At 46.7% G+C, this 15405-nt stretch overlaps 1 protein-coding gene across 3 annotated transcripts in view; it reads left to right on the top strand.

The window, feature by feature from the left end:
- DRGX (dorsal root ganglia homeobox) overlaps window positions 1–15405 on the top strand; it is a 347744-nt gene that overhangs the window by 279458 nt on the left and 52881 nt on the right. The gene's annotated exons all lie outside the window — the stretch shown is intronic.

Here is a 15405-nt window from a genome sequence, read left to right as displayed (position 1 = left end):
CAAACATATAGAGTGAGGAAAGAAAATATTTGATAACCAGTAAACAGCCGATTTTGCAAGTATTCCCATCTATAAAGATTGGAGAGGTCTGTAATTTTTATCGTAAGTGTAATTTTTACTAACTGTGACAGACAGAATTAAAAAGAAATCCTGAAAATCACATTGCATGATTTGTAAATAATTAATTTACATTTTATTATATGAAATAAGTATTTCTTCACCTATCAACCAGCAAAAATTCTGGCTCTCACAGACCTGTTATTTTTTCTTTAAGAAGTCCTTCTACTCTGCACTAATTACCTTTATTAATTATACCTGCTGGAATTCCTTACCTATATAAAAGACAAAAGACACCTTTCCACAAACTCAGTCAATCACAGTCCAACCTCTCTACCATGGCCAAGACCAAAGAATTGTTTAAGGACACCAAGGACAATATTGTAGACCTGCACAAGGCTGGGATGCGTTATAGGACAATAGGCAAGCAGCTTGGTGAGAAGCCAATAATTCTGTGTGCAATTATTAGAATATGGAAGAAACCCAAGATGACTGATCTTAGGCTAAGTTCACACTTCCGTTGTTTTGCATCAGTCATATGCGTCGCTTGACGCATGTGACTGATGCGCTGTACAACGGATGACAGCGGATGACAAAGAACAGAATTCTTTGTCGGATTCCGTTGTGTGCGGGGGGCGGAGTTCAGGGGGCGGAGTTCGGGGTGGGTGGAGCCGAGCGGAGCCGTGGCATTGAGTACATCAGTGCCGCGGGGACTGCAGGACAGGTGAGTGTGAGTGTGTGTGTGTGTGTGTGTGTATACATGCTGTGTGTGGGGGGCGGAGCGGGTGAGGGTGGAATTCGGGGTGGGTGGAGCCGAGTGGTGCCGTGGCACTGAGGACGTCAGTGCCGCGGGGACTGCAGGACGAGTGTGTGTGTGTGTGTGTGTGTATACATGCTGAGTGCGGGAGGGGGCGGAGTCAAGAGGGGGCGGAGCCGAGCTGTGAAGTGTCTGGCTCCGTGCACAGCCAGGGTAAATATCGGGTAAAAGCAAAGTACTTTTTGCTTGGTTACCCGATATTTATCTTGGTTACCAGCATACACCGCTCAGCGCTGGCTCCCTGCACCCGTAACCAGTGTAAATGCCGGGTAACTAACCAAAGCGCATTGCTTAGTAACTCGATGTTTATCCTGGTTACCTGTGCGGGGAGCCAGAGAGCATATGCGCAGCGAAATCCAACGGATTCCACTGCACAAAAAACGTTACATAATGCGTTGCTCCCGCCCGGCGGTCAGTCAAAAAACGACTGACCGCGACGCAGCAGATGCAATGCAGCATCATCAGTCACAATCCGTCGCCAATAGAAGTCTATGGGGAAAACCTGGAATCCTGCAAAATATTTTGCAGGATACCGTAATTCCTCAAGGCGACAGATTGTGACTGATACAAAACAACGGAAGTGTGAACTTAGCCTTACTCAGTCTTGGGCTCCATGCAAAATTTTTCTTCATGTGGTAAGAATGATTCTGACAAAGATTAGGAATCAGCCCATAACTATACAGGATGACCTAGTCAATGACCTGAAGAGAGTTGGGACCACCTTCTCAAAGATTACCAATAGTAAAGGCCCAGTCACACACAACGACTTAACAGCGATCCCGAAAATGATGCAACCTGATAGGGATCGCTGGTAAGTCGCTGGGAGGTCGCTGGTGAGATGTCACACAGTCAGACCTTACCAACAATACAGGTCACAGTAGCGACCTGTATAACGATCTCTGCTGTCATTGGGACCCTGTCACACAGTGTCAGACACAGCGATGTGTCCTTCCCAGCAGGACATCGCCTTTGAAGAAAATGGCATGGACTATTCGGCAATGACTAGAGATCTCACAGCAGGGGCCTGATCGCTGGTAGGTGTCTCACATAACGAGATCGCTAACGGGATCGCTACTGCGTCACAGAAACCATGACTCAGCAGCGATCTCGCTAGCGATCTCGTTATGTGTGATGGTACCTTAAAACACTATTCTATCATGGATTAAAAACCTTCAGGTCACGCAAGGTCGCCCTGCTCACGCCAGCACATGCCTAGGCCTGTTTGAAGTTTGCCAGTGAAGATCTGGATGATCCAGAGGAAGCATGGGAGAAGGTCATGGGAGAAGGTCAGATGAGACAAAAATAAAACTTTTTGGCATGAACTCCTTTCGCTATGTTTGGAGGAAAAATAAGGATAAGTAAAACCTCAAGACCACCATCCCTCACGTAAAGCATTGGGGTGCGTTTCTGCAAAGGGGAAAGGACAATTGCACCGTAATGAAGGGTGGATGGATGTGGTCACGTATCGCGAGATTAAGGTCCAACAACCTCCTTTTATCGATAAGAGCATTGAAGATGGGTTATGCCTACGTGTTTCAGGATGCATTCTCACAGAAAATGCAATGATCCAAAACACACAGCCAGGGCAGCTAAATAGTGGCTCCCTAAGAAACATTTCAAGGTCTTGGAGCGACCTAGCCTAGTCTGCAGACCTGAACCCAATAGAAAATCTTATAAAGGAGCTGAAGCTCAATGTTGCTAGGGACAGCCTCGAAACCTGAGAGATTCGGAGAAGATCTGTATTGAGGATTGTGCAAAAATCCATGCTGCAGTGTCAAGAACTACAGGAAACGTCTGACCTCTATAATTGCAAGCTATGGTTTCTATATTAAATATTAAGTTCTGTTTTTTTACTGTATCAAATACTTATTTCATGCAGTAAAATGCAAATTAAATATTTAAAAATCATACAATGTGAATTTTGGGATTTTTTTGTGATTCTGTCTGTCACAGTTGAATTGTACTTAAAATAAAAATTACAGATTTCTCTATTCTTAGTAGGTGGGAAAATACGTTTATTCCCCACTGTACATATAATACACAGATATATTCATATAGGTATATACTTATTTGAAGACATATACACAAACATTGTGATGTGATCACTGGTGATGTGCACGAGGGGAGATATGTGTCGCTGCGACTACAGCAATCAGTGATGTGAACCCGGATGTAGTACTCCAGCATATTAGGTGCTGAGAGGGTTAATTTGTATTACCTGGGCCGGATTTGTTGTGGACAGCTAAAAAGAACGGTGGGATGGCTGTTCACCATATCTCCACCTCGGGGTGTGGTCCCAGAGGTAAAAGCCTGGCATCTGGACACACTCGTGGTTCTGCTCTGTATGTTCCTGTGCTGGAAGAAGTAGCTCTGTCTTTTGTAAATTGATTGTGGCTGATGATAATAAACCTGGTGAAAATCGACATGTGAGGTGTTCCTGCATCCATCTCCTACTGCTGAGGGAGTGGCTCTACCACAAGACACACATACATAAATAGATATACACTTGTGGTGAGCAAATATGCTTGCCACTATTTGATCGAGCATCTGGGTGCTCCGGTACGTTTGTTACTCCATCGAGTATCACGGGTGCTCGAGCACCATGATCGAGTCCCCACCCTGCATGTTGCTCTGCAGTTAGATAGCAATCAATAAGCGGGGATTGCCTGCCATAAACAATAATGCCATAGCCATGTTAGCTACTGGATTTACTGTGATTGGCTGGTTGCATCACGTCATCAGGTCTTATAAAACACCCGGTGATGTCATGTCATGCTCGGCACACTGTTCTCTAGAAGCAGTTCAGGGAGAGTTGATATAGGGCCCGCTTCACAGGTCCCTGTTACCAGTAGAGTTGAGCGTGGTTCGTGGTTCTCCAGTTCGCGGTTCGAGTGATTTTGGGGGGTGTTCTAGATCGAACTAGAACTCGAGCTTTTTGCTAAAGCTCGATAGTTCTAGTTACGTTCGAGAACGGTTCTAGCAGCAAAAAGCCAAGCTAATTACTAGCTGGCTTTCTGCTGTAATAGTGTAAGTCACTCTGTGACTCACACTATTATGAAATTTCAGCGTATAGTGTGCGGGAACAGCGCATTCAGATCACTGCTGCTGGGATAATGGCAATCGCCATTTTTTTTTTTCCTTGTCTTCCTTCCCTAAGCGCGCGCGTGTAGTGGGGCGGGCCAGTATGTCAGCCAATCCCAGACACACACACAGCTAAGTGGACTTTTAGCCAGAGAAGCAACGGCATGTGTGATAGGATAACCATGTCACATGTCCCTGCATTATAAAAACGGGTATCTGCCCGTACAGACGCCATTATCTCTTCTGAGTCTGGGTGTCAGTCACCGCTGGCATAGCTCCTGTCTCCGATACTGCTGTGTACGCTCTACATACAGCGCTATACAGAATAGGGATAGAAGTTTCTATTAGCCCTTGTAAGGGCTAATAACAGCAGGCTCAGAGCCATAGGTGACAGTCAGGTCCGTGGAAACAGATTTTAACAGCTACAGAAAATAACAGCGTCTGTATAGCTAAGCTCAGGGACTTCCTCACTGCATTTCCCCATTAGGTGGGATAGAAAGTGAGGCTTCCTTTCCTGTACACTGACCCACAACCCTGCTACTGTACCCTCCTGCCCTTTGCACACTCAAGCTCATTGTTACTAAGCCATTATACTAGCAAACACTGAGTAAACTTAGTGGCATCCTAAAAGTGGCTGTTGGACTTCCATTAGTGTCCCACTAGTGCAAATCTATTTGCAGCACCTCTGCATTGCACACTCAAGCTCATTGTTACTAAGCCATTATACTAGCAAACACTGAGTAAACTTAGTGGCATCCTAAAAGTGGCTGTTGGACTTCCATTAGTGTCCCACTAGTGCAAATCTATTTGCAGCACCTCTGCATTGCACACTCAAGGTCATTGTTACTAAGCCATTATACTAGCAAACACTGAGTAAACTCAGTGGCATCCTCAAAGTGGCTGTTGGACTTCCATTAGTGTCCCACTAGTGCAAATCTATTTGCAGCACCTCTGCATTGCACACTCAAGCTCATTGTTACTAAGCCATTATACGAGCAAACACTGAGTAAACTTAGTGGCATCCTAAAAGTGGCTTTTGGACTTCCATTATTGTCCCACTGGTGCACAGCTATTTGCAGCACCTCTGCATTGCACACTCAAGCTCATTGTTACTAAATTGTTACTAAGCCATTATACTAGCAAACACTGAGTAAACTTAGTGGCATCCTAAAAGTGGCTGTTGGACTTCCATTATTGTCCTACTGGTGCAAAGCTATTTGCAGCACCTCTGCATTGCACACTAAAGCTCATTGTTACTAAGCCATTATACAAGCAAACACTGAGTAAACTTAGTGGCATTCTAAAAGTGTCTGTTGGACTTCCATTAGTGTCCCACTAGTGCAAATCTATTTGCAGCACCTCTGCATTGCACACTCAAGCTCATTGTTACTAAGCCATTATACTAGCAAACACTGAGTAAACTTGGTGGCATCCTTAAAGTGGCTGTTTGACTTCTATTAGTGTCCCACTAGTGTAAATCTATTTGCAGCATCTCTGCATTGCACACTCAAGCTCATTGTTACTAAGCCATTATACTAGCAAACACGGAGTAAACTTAGTGGCATCCTAAAAGTGGCTGTTGGACTTCTATTAGTGTCCCACTAGTGCAAAGCTATTTGAAGCACCTCTGCATTGCACACTCAAGCTCATTGTTACTAAGCCATTATACTAGCAAACACTAAGTAAACTTAGTGGCATCCTAAAAGTGGCTGTTGGACTTCCATTATTGTCCCACTGGTGCAAAGCTATTTGCAGCACCACTGCATTGCACACTCAAACTCATTGTTACTAAGCCATTCTAATAACAAACTATGCTGCCAGTTTAAGGGCCGTAGTTGCATTGTAAGGGATAGTTATTGTTGTTTATTCTGCTGTTAATAAAGCTAGACCACCGCTGCAATCTACACCACCTCTCAATTTTTACTACCACATTTTAAGTGCACAATCTTGTCGCAATCAAAATGAGTGGCAAAATGACAGATGCTGGTGGAAAGGGGAAGAGGCGTGTTGGAAAAGGAAAAAATGGTTTGTCCGTGTGGAAGGTGGCAAAGCTCCATTAACATCTGCTGAAGATAGACCATCTTCCAGCAAAAGTAAGATGTCTACTACTTACCGTGGACAATCCGATGTGCTCCCTTTTTTATGGACACGAACAACTGGAACAAAGGTAGAAGATGGCCAAAAAAAGAAAATGCTTGAATGGATCTCAAGTAGCCCAACAAGTGCCCTCTCCGCCACCTCAACTACCACATCCAAAAATCACCAGTCCTTTGAGTTGTCATCCCAATCACACTTGCTTTCTCCCAGCTCTGAAGTCTCCATCCACCCTGCACAGTATGGTGGAACTGAGATGGCTGAGTCTGCAGAGCTGTTCAGTCACACTATAGCCTGGGAATCAGAGGTCTGATCCCAAGCTACAGTGAGTACAGACCAGGAAATGGTCTGCAGTGATGCCCAGAACCTTTGTGACTCAGATTCAGGCCGTGATAAACAAGTTTCTGAGCATAATGTTGACCCTTATTCACAAACTGAAACACCTGTTGTAATAGACAATGAGGAACATACTGATGACGATGAGACGCAGATACCAGATTGGGATGACAACTTAAATATTCGGTCAGGGCAAGAAGAGGCTCGGTCTGAGGGTGAGGGGAGTGCAAATACAACAATTGATGAGGAAGTTCTAGATCCCACCTACTGTCAACCCACAGTCAGGCACTCAAGGAGGTCAACAGAGGCGATGGAGTAGGATGCAACTGACGACTAAGTTACCTTGCGCCTTCCTGTACAGAGTCGGAGTACTGGTAGCACATCTATAACTGCATCCTCAGCCACCACTGTGCCTCTGAGCACTAGTCGGGGTGGATCAGCAGGTTGCATGCCCTCTAAGCCTTGCCTAGCCTGGTCCTTTTTTGACATAGCAAAAGATCGGCCAAATTATGTGTTCTGTAAAATTTGTCATGATTCTGTTAGTAGAGGGCAAAACCTCAGCAGTTTGACAACTTCTTCCATGAATTGTCACATGAATAAATATCATATGTCCCAGTGGGAAGCTCACCGTGCTGCAATGCGGCCTAGCAGAGCGAACCATCCACCGCCTGCCCCTTCCAGTGCATCCGCATGCTCTTCATCTTCTAGGACTGTGGGGACAGCTGTCACACCTGGTTTTCCACGCACAACTTCCCCCACTGTAACCGCAACAGGCAGTTTGCTTGGTAGGTCGTCAGTTGGTTTGGAAGGGGAAACAAGTGCGGGTGTACAGCTCTCTCAGACATCGATTGCAGCAACTTTGGATGAAGGCAACATCATGTCTACGCCTGCACTTTCCTCACAAACCTGCATTTTTCTAGGGACACCCTACTCAACACCGTCTACATACAGCAGCCAGATCTCTGTCCCTCAGATGTGGACAAATAAAAGGCCATTTCCTGCGACCCATGACAAAGCTAAGAGGTTGACTTTATCCCTCTGTAAGCTCTTGGCTACCGAAATGCTGCCTTTCCGCCTGGTGTACACACAGGATGTTAGAGACCTTATGTCTGTCGCTGTGCCCCAGTACCAGATGCCCAGTCGCCACTACTTCTCTAAGAAAGGTGTGCCTGCGCTACACCAGCATGTCGCACACAACATCACCGCTACCTTGAGAAACTCTGTGTGTGAACGGGTGCATTTCACCACCGATACTTGGACCAGTAAGCATGAACAGGGACGTTACATGTCGCTGACTGGGCACTGGGTAACTATGGTGATAGATCGTGAAGGGTCTGCTGCACAAGTCTTGCCGTCCCCACGACTTGTGTTTTAATCCTCTGTCTGTCCAAGTTCCGCCACTGCTTCTGCCTCCTCCACCTCGTCTGGGTCCTCCACCTCCGCCCCAAGCCTGCCTGGTCAGGCCACTAGCGTTCTAACTGCGCAGAAGGAATCACGCACCCCTCATTACCATGCTGGCAGCAGAGCGCAACGGCATCAGGCGGTCTTTAGCTTGAAATGTCTTGGAAATAAGAGTCACACAGCATCTGAGTTGTGGGCAGCTCTGGAGACTGAGTTTAATAAATGGTTGTCTCCACTCAACCTGCAGCCTGGTAAGGCCATGTGCGACAATGCTGCAAACCTGGGTGCGGCCCTTCTCCTGGGCAAGGTGACACACGTGCCTTGTATGGCTCACATGTTGAACCTTGTTGTCCAGCAATTTTTAACACACTATCCTGGCCTAGATGGCCTTCTGAACAAGGCACAAAAACTGTCTTCTCACTTCCGCAGTTCAACCACCGCTGCTGAGCGACTTGCATCACTCCAGAAGTCTTTCGGCCTGCCGGTTCATCGCCTGAAATGCGATGTGCTGATACGCTGGAATTCGACTCTCCACATGTTACAGCGACTGTGGCAGCATCGTCGAGCCCTGGTGCAATACGTCATGACGGATAGCCTGGGCCAACGAGATGCAGAGGTGGGGAAGATCACCCTGATGGAGTGGTCTCAGATCAAGGACCTATGCACCCTTCTGCACAGTTTCAACATGGCGACAAATATGTTTAGCGCTGACAATGCCATTATCAGCATGACAATTCTAGTCATTTACATGCTGGAGCACACGCTAAACACTATTCGGAGTCAGGGGGTGGGACAACAGGAAGGGGAGGAAGTACAGGAGGATTCATATGCGCAAGAGACAACAACATCACCAAGGTCCAGACGTTCATCATCACCAACGCGGCAGGCATGGGACCATGGGGGACAGGGATCAACAAGGGCACATGGTAGCAGGCGAAATGTTGAGGAAGGTGCAGGAGAACATGAAGAAATGGAGGACGAACTGTCCATGGACATGGAAGACTCAGCGGATGAGGGAGACCTTGGTCAAATTTCTATTGACAGAGGTTGGCGGGAGATGTCAGAGGAAGAAAGAACGGTTAGCACCTCTATGCCACAAAGACAGCGTGGACTTGGTCCGGATGGCTGCGCAAGACACATGAGCGCCTTCTTGCTGCACTACCTCCAACATGACCCTCGTATTGTCAAAATTAGAAGTGACGATGAATACTGGCTTGCCACACTATTAGATCCCCGGTACAAGTCCAAATTTTGTGACATAATTCCAGCCATAGAAAGGGACGCACGTATGCAGGAGTATCAGCAAAAGCTGTTACTCGATCTTAGCTCGGCTTTTCCACCAAACAACCGTGGTGCAGGGAGTGAATCTCCCAGTTGTAACTTGACAAACATGGGACGGTCTCGTCATCTTCAACAGGCTACCCGTACCGGTACCACCGTATCTGGTGCTGGTAACAGCAATTTTATTGAATCTTTTCATAATTTTTTTAGACAATCCTTTGCAAGGCCACCATAGACAACAAGTCTGACACATAGTCAACGGCTGGGGAGGATGATACAGGAGTATCTCCAAATGAACATTGATGCCATGACTTTGCAAATGGAACCTTGCTCATTTTGGGCTTCAAATCTTGAAAAATGGCCAGAGCTCTCCACTTACTTGGAGATTTTGTCGTGTCCAGCTGCCAGCGTTGTCTATGAACGTGTCTTCAGTGCTGCTGGGTGTGTGCTGACAGATAAGCGCATGCCTCTGTCCAGTGACAATGTGGACAGACTAACGTTCATCAAAATGAACAAGTCATGGATCCACAAGGAATTTACTACCCCTGTGTCATCCTGGGGAGAGTAAATGGTTGTGGATTTTGAATGTGCTTGATGCAAATCTAGCTGTGAAGTGTACAACTGGGGCACAAGTGTTGCCACTGAAGTGGTGGGTGTGTGTGTGGCCCAATTTTTGGAAAAAAGGGAGACTCCGCTTGGAGTAACCCTTGCTTACAGTGTTTCTAAAAATGATTCAAGATGAACAGATCTGGGATCAGGATAAACTTTGCTACCTACCCTGGTGTCATCCTGGGGACAGTTAAGGATGGCGTATTTCTGAATGTGCTTGATGCAAATCTAGCTGTGAAGTGTACAACTGGCGCAGAAGTGCTGCCACTGAAGGGGTGGGTGTGTGTGTGGCCCAATTTTTGGAAAAAGGGAGACTCCGCTTGGAGTAACCCTTGCTTGCTGTGTTTCTAAAAATGATCCAAGATGAACTGAGCTGAGATCAGGAAAGACTTAGCTTCCTACCCCGGTGTCATCCTGGGGACGGTTAAGTATGGCGTATTTTTGAATGTGCTTGATGCAAATCTAGCTGTGAAGTGTACAACTGGGGCACAAGTGATGCCACTGAAGGGGTGGGTGTGTGTGGGGCCCAATTTTTGGAAAAAAGGGAGACTCCGCTTGGAGTAACCCTTGCTTACATTGTTTTTAAAAATGATCCAAGATGAACAGAGCTGGGATCAGCAAAGACTTTGCTACCTACCCCGGGGTCATCCTGGGGACGGTTAAGTATGGCGTATTTTTGAATGTGCTTGATGCAAATCTAGCTGTGAAGTGTACAACTGGGGCACAAGTGCTGCCACTGAAGGGGTGGGTGTGTGTGTGGCCCAGTTTTTGGAAAAAAGGGAGACTCCGCTTGTGTCGTGGGCGGAGGAGGGGACGCGGAGCTCTCCCACTGCTCGGGTCCGGCTGCCGCTGCTGCTGCGGCCGCTGCTGCTCGGTGGCTCGAGCGATGGGCCGGATCCCGGAGACTCGAGCGGCTCTCCTCGCCCGTGAGTGAAAAGGGGTTTGGTTTTCGGGATTTATTGTCCGTGATGCCACCCACGGTTGTGGTGATTGTGTGGACACCACCGCAGCTCTGTTTGGGGATCCCGGGAGTGATGGTATGGAGCAGCTAGATGTTGGCCCTCCCCTCCGTGGGTAGGGGGTTGGTGGTCCCGGGGCCCGATCATGGGGAGTTAGGATGGTTGACAGGCGGGTTTTGGGGCCTGTTGAGGTGCAGGGACGCAGGGGCAGCGCTGTGCCGCACGGCACGGAGGTACTCACTCAGCCCAAGGATGATGACACAGTTCACGGTAAACAAGCGGCTGGTTGGACAGGTCCCTCGGACGGCTGCGGTGTTGATGTTCCCTGCAAGTTAGCGGTGACTGTCTCTTCCCTGCACCTAAATACGGTTGTTGGTAGTGATGGATTCCCACCAGTAACCCGCTCCCCAGCTTGGATATGAGCCAGAGGAGCCCCTCTTTTGCCCGCAGGCGCTGGCCCTGAGAAACTGGTGCCTTGAAGGTGGCGGTGTCTCTCCAATATGGTTGGACGGTTGCCTTCAATCGGGACTTTGGCTGTTGGGAGACCCGGAGGTCCCCTTCACTGACGGATTTGGCAAATTGTACGGCGACTCCAAGCCTTGCCGGGATCCGAAAGGCCCCTGCAAATGGTGCTGGCTTCTCTTTGTGTACCGGTCCGGTACCGCCGGGCCACCACCCGTCCACGGTCCTTACGGTAGACTCCAATAGGCCACTCCTGCAGACGGTCACCGCCGTCTGCCAACCTTGCTGTCTTAGTCCGGGGCACACACCCGGACCAACTTCAGGCTCTGTTGCTGTCACCTTCTCCTTCACTTCACCTCCTTTAACTTGCTCCTCTACCACTTCCCTCTCCCTTCCTTCAACTCTCAAACTAAACTGCCTGGTTTTCTCGCCTCCAGGACTGTGAACTACTCGGTGGGCGGAGCCAACCGCCTGGCCCACCCCCTGGTGTGGACATCAGCCCCTGGAGGAAGGCAACGAGGATTTTGTGTTCTGACCTTGGTGTTCCTGCAGGGAATGTGGGGTGTGTGGTGGTGTCATGACCTGTGACCCCCGGCTTGCCCAGGGCGTCACACTTGCAGTAACCCTTACTTAGTGTTTTTAGAAATGATCCAAGATGAACAGAGCTGAGATCAGGAAAGACTTAGCTACCTACCCCGGTGTCATCGTGGGGACGGTTAAGTATGGCGTATTTTTTAATGTGCTTGATGCAAATCTAGCTGTGAAGTGTACAACTGGGGCACAAGTGCTGCCACTGAAGGGGTGGGTGTGTGTGTGGCCCAATTTTTTGAAAAAAGGGAGACTCCGCTTGGAGTAACCTTGCGGTGTTTTACATGATTTTAGAAGGGCATGCCATGCCTATATCTGTGTCTCCTCCTCTTTTTCCTTGTCCAGCTCTTTTGTTTTCGCATGAGTATATGCCCTTGTCACTTTCCCATGTGTTTGTGTTGTGAGTTGTTTGTCACCTTTTGGACACCTATGAGGGTGTTTTCTAGGTGTTTTTATGTGTTTGTGATTGTCTCCCATTGTTTCCTATGCGGTTCGAGTGGTTCGCTGAACCGGTTCGCCGAACCGAACTCGAACGAGACCTCCGTTCGGCGAACCGAACTCGAGCCGAACCGCGACCGGTTCGCTCATCACTAGTTACCAGTACATTTGGTGTCCATTTTCACATGTACTGGAGACAAGGTCCCATACATACTCATTAAAATAGGTGTTGATCTTGCCACCTACGTATTCTCACAGGGGTCGTGTGTCCCTGTGATCCACAGTCCGCAGGGAAACATGTCTGTTTTTCCCCATCAGTATAGAGGACAAAGTTTAGGGGGTCCGTGAAAAACACATACAGCAAACTGATGACGTCCATGTGACATCTTTGTGCCGTCCATTTGACACAGACCAGAATTAAATGCATTCAAAGAATTACTGATATGTAAGTGTTAAAGATGTACAAAGATCATAGATAGAGATAGATAGAAAGATACATAGATAGACATAGAAAAAAAATCAAAACAGTACAACTACTATAATAGAAAAAGTGGGTGCATGGTAAAGCAACCAGATATCCAACTATTGCCATATATAAAAAGCAATAAACAGAGGCAGCACTTCCAATATATTGCAGCTAAATCAAGGACTTTAAAAGCCCAGTGACAAAATTTTGATCCAACTGAACCTGAAGGTTCACTTGGATTGAACCATTGCCACTGGGCTATTAAAGTCCTTCATTTTGTTGCAAGTATATTGGAAGTGCTTCTTCTGTTTATTGCTTTTAAGATACTGTAGATCTAATATATAAAGCTGTGCGTATGTGTATGTCCACTAAAGGAATATGCACAGTCGTATTTACAATCACGAAATTTTGCACAGCCACCTGATTTGACTCAAGGAACGTCATAGACTACATTTTGAGGGGAAATTTTAACCCTGCACTTTATAGTTATTTGTTAAGAAAATCTGCTTACATTAAAGTCAATGGAGCTGGGAGCTACAGGTCATTAATAGGAGCTCTGACTGGTTGCTATAAGCAACAAAGGACATTCATGAAAAGCTTATGTGTGAAGTAATATGATATTGGTAGAGACAGACATGAACAGAGACATGTGGAGAAAGAGTCATGCAGAGAAAGACACGCAGAGAAAGAGACACACAGAGACAGACACAGAGAGGCACACACACATAAACACACACAGAAACACAGACACAGAGACAGACACAGAGACAGAGGAGACAGACACAGACAGAGACACAAAAACACACACAAACACACAGACAGACACAGAGACAGACAGACACAGACACAGACACACATAGAGACACAGAGACAGAGACAAACTGAGACAGACATGCACAGAGACAGACACACACACAGAGTCACACACAGAGACAGACACACAAAGACAGAGACACATACACACAGACAGACACACACACACACAGACAGAAACACACACAGTCAGAGACAGACACACAGAGGGAGAGAGACACGCTGAGGCAGAGACACCCAGAGACAGACAGACACACAGAGAGAGACACACACACACAGACAGACACACACAGATACAGAGAGACACACAGAGACTCAGAAGACAAAGACACAAGGACAATTAAGAATAGTACATTACATATCCCTATAAAACATTTCTTTATTAATTCAATTAAAATCGCCCGGGTAGACAGATAAGTACCAAAAGTAAAGGGGACACAATGTGATGTGAGGTAGCCGTAAACCTTCTGAGGCTGGGGCAGTAGGGTAAGTGCCAATTAATATTGGGTTATCACTTCCCTATTAATTCCCTGTTATAGCCCCTGCCTACCAACGGAGGGTATGACACCCTAACTTATCTGGGTGCCCCATTGTCAATGACAATGACACCTGAATCTTCTTCTTGTCTTATTGTCGCCCGGGCCTCCTGATGATCCGAAAAGGGGCCGGGAAACACGTCGAGGCCGTGCTTATAGCACTCATCTCAAGGGAAGTGATTCTTCTTTATGGTCTATTATGACTAATATACTTATCTGGCTTTATGATGTATATTACATTTTTCTGGTGTTAAGGAGGAGCATTTTGAGCTGATGTGCCATCTGTCACTACCAGTGCGGACCCAGTCACTTTATTTCCAGGGCATTGTATATATAATATATATGTTTATCTTTGTTTTTTGTCCCTGTGTAAAGTACGGTATACAGCAATCAAGGGCTGTGAAAAGGTATTATAATTTGGTCATGTTAACAGAGGACTGGGACCTGAGTTATATCTTTTAAGGTGACAGGTTTTTACTGTTATGCATGAACATTAGCAAGTAGTCTCTGTATAAGAGACACAATAACCTCACTCCAGAATAATTAATATTTGTCACTGTTGTGTGTATTTGGTGTTTATATGTTGGTTGGGTGATCCAGGGGTGAGTGAGGGTGAGCCGACATTGAATGGGGGCGCCCAGATAAGTTAGGGTGTCATATCCTCCGTTGCTAGGCAGGGGCTATAACAGGGAATTAATAGGGAAATGATAATCCAATACTAATTGGCACTTACCTTACTGCCCCAGCCTCGGAAGGTTTACGGCTACCTCACATCACATTGTGTCCCCCTTATTTTTGGTACTTTTCTGTCTACCCAGGCGATTTTAATTGAATTAATAAAGAAATATTTTATAGGGATATGTAATGTACTATTGTTAATTGGCTTTGAGACTATTCCAAGATTATTGGCTTTGTGAATCCAAAGACACACAGAGACAGAGACACAAACAGAGACAGAGACACACACAGACAGGGACAGACATGCAGAGACACACAAAGATACAGAACACACAGACAGACACAGATACAGAGACACACAGATACAGAAACACACAGACACAGAGAGACACACACAATGACACACAGACACAGTCACACAGAGACAAAGATACACAGACAGACACATACAGGGACAGAGACACATACAGGGATAGAGACACATACAGGGACACACACAGACAGAGACACACACAGAGACAGACGCACACATAGAGACAGAGATACACAGAGACAGAGATGCACACAGACACACACACACACACAGACACAGAGAGACACACAGAGACAGAGACACACACAGAGACACACATAAGACAAAACCACACAAACAGACACACAGACAAACAGACAGGGACAGATATACAGAGACACACAGACACAGATACAGAAACATACAGAGTCAGACACAGATACAAAGACACACAGACACAGAGAGACACACACTGATACACACAGAGACACAGTCAC

This window comes from Anomaloglossus baeobatrachus, chromosome 5 (genome assembly GCF_048569485.1).
Source record: "Anomaloglossus baeobatrachus isolate aAnoBae1 chromosome 5, aAnoBae1.hap1, whole genome shotgun sequence".
Taxonomy (NCBI): domain Eukaryota; kingdom Metazoa; phylum Chordata; class Amphibia; order Anura; family Aromobatidae; genus Anomaloglossus; species Anomaloglossus baeobatrachus.
Note: the sequence above shows the minus strand (reverse complement) of the source record. Positions and strands in the feature narration are given on the sequence as shown.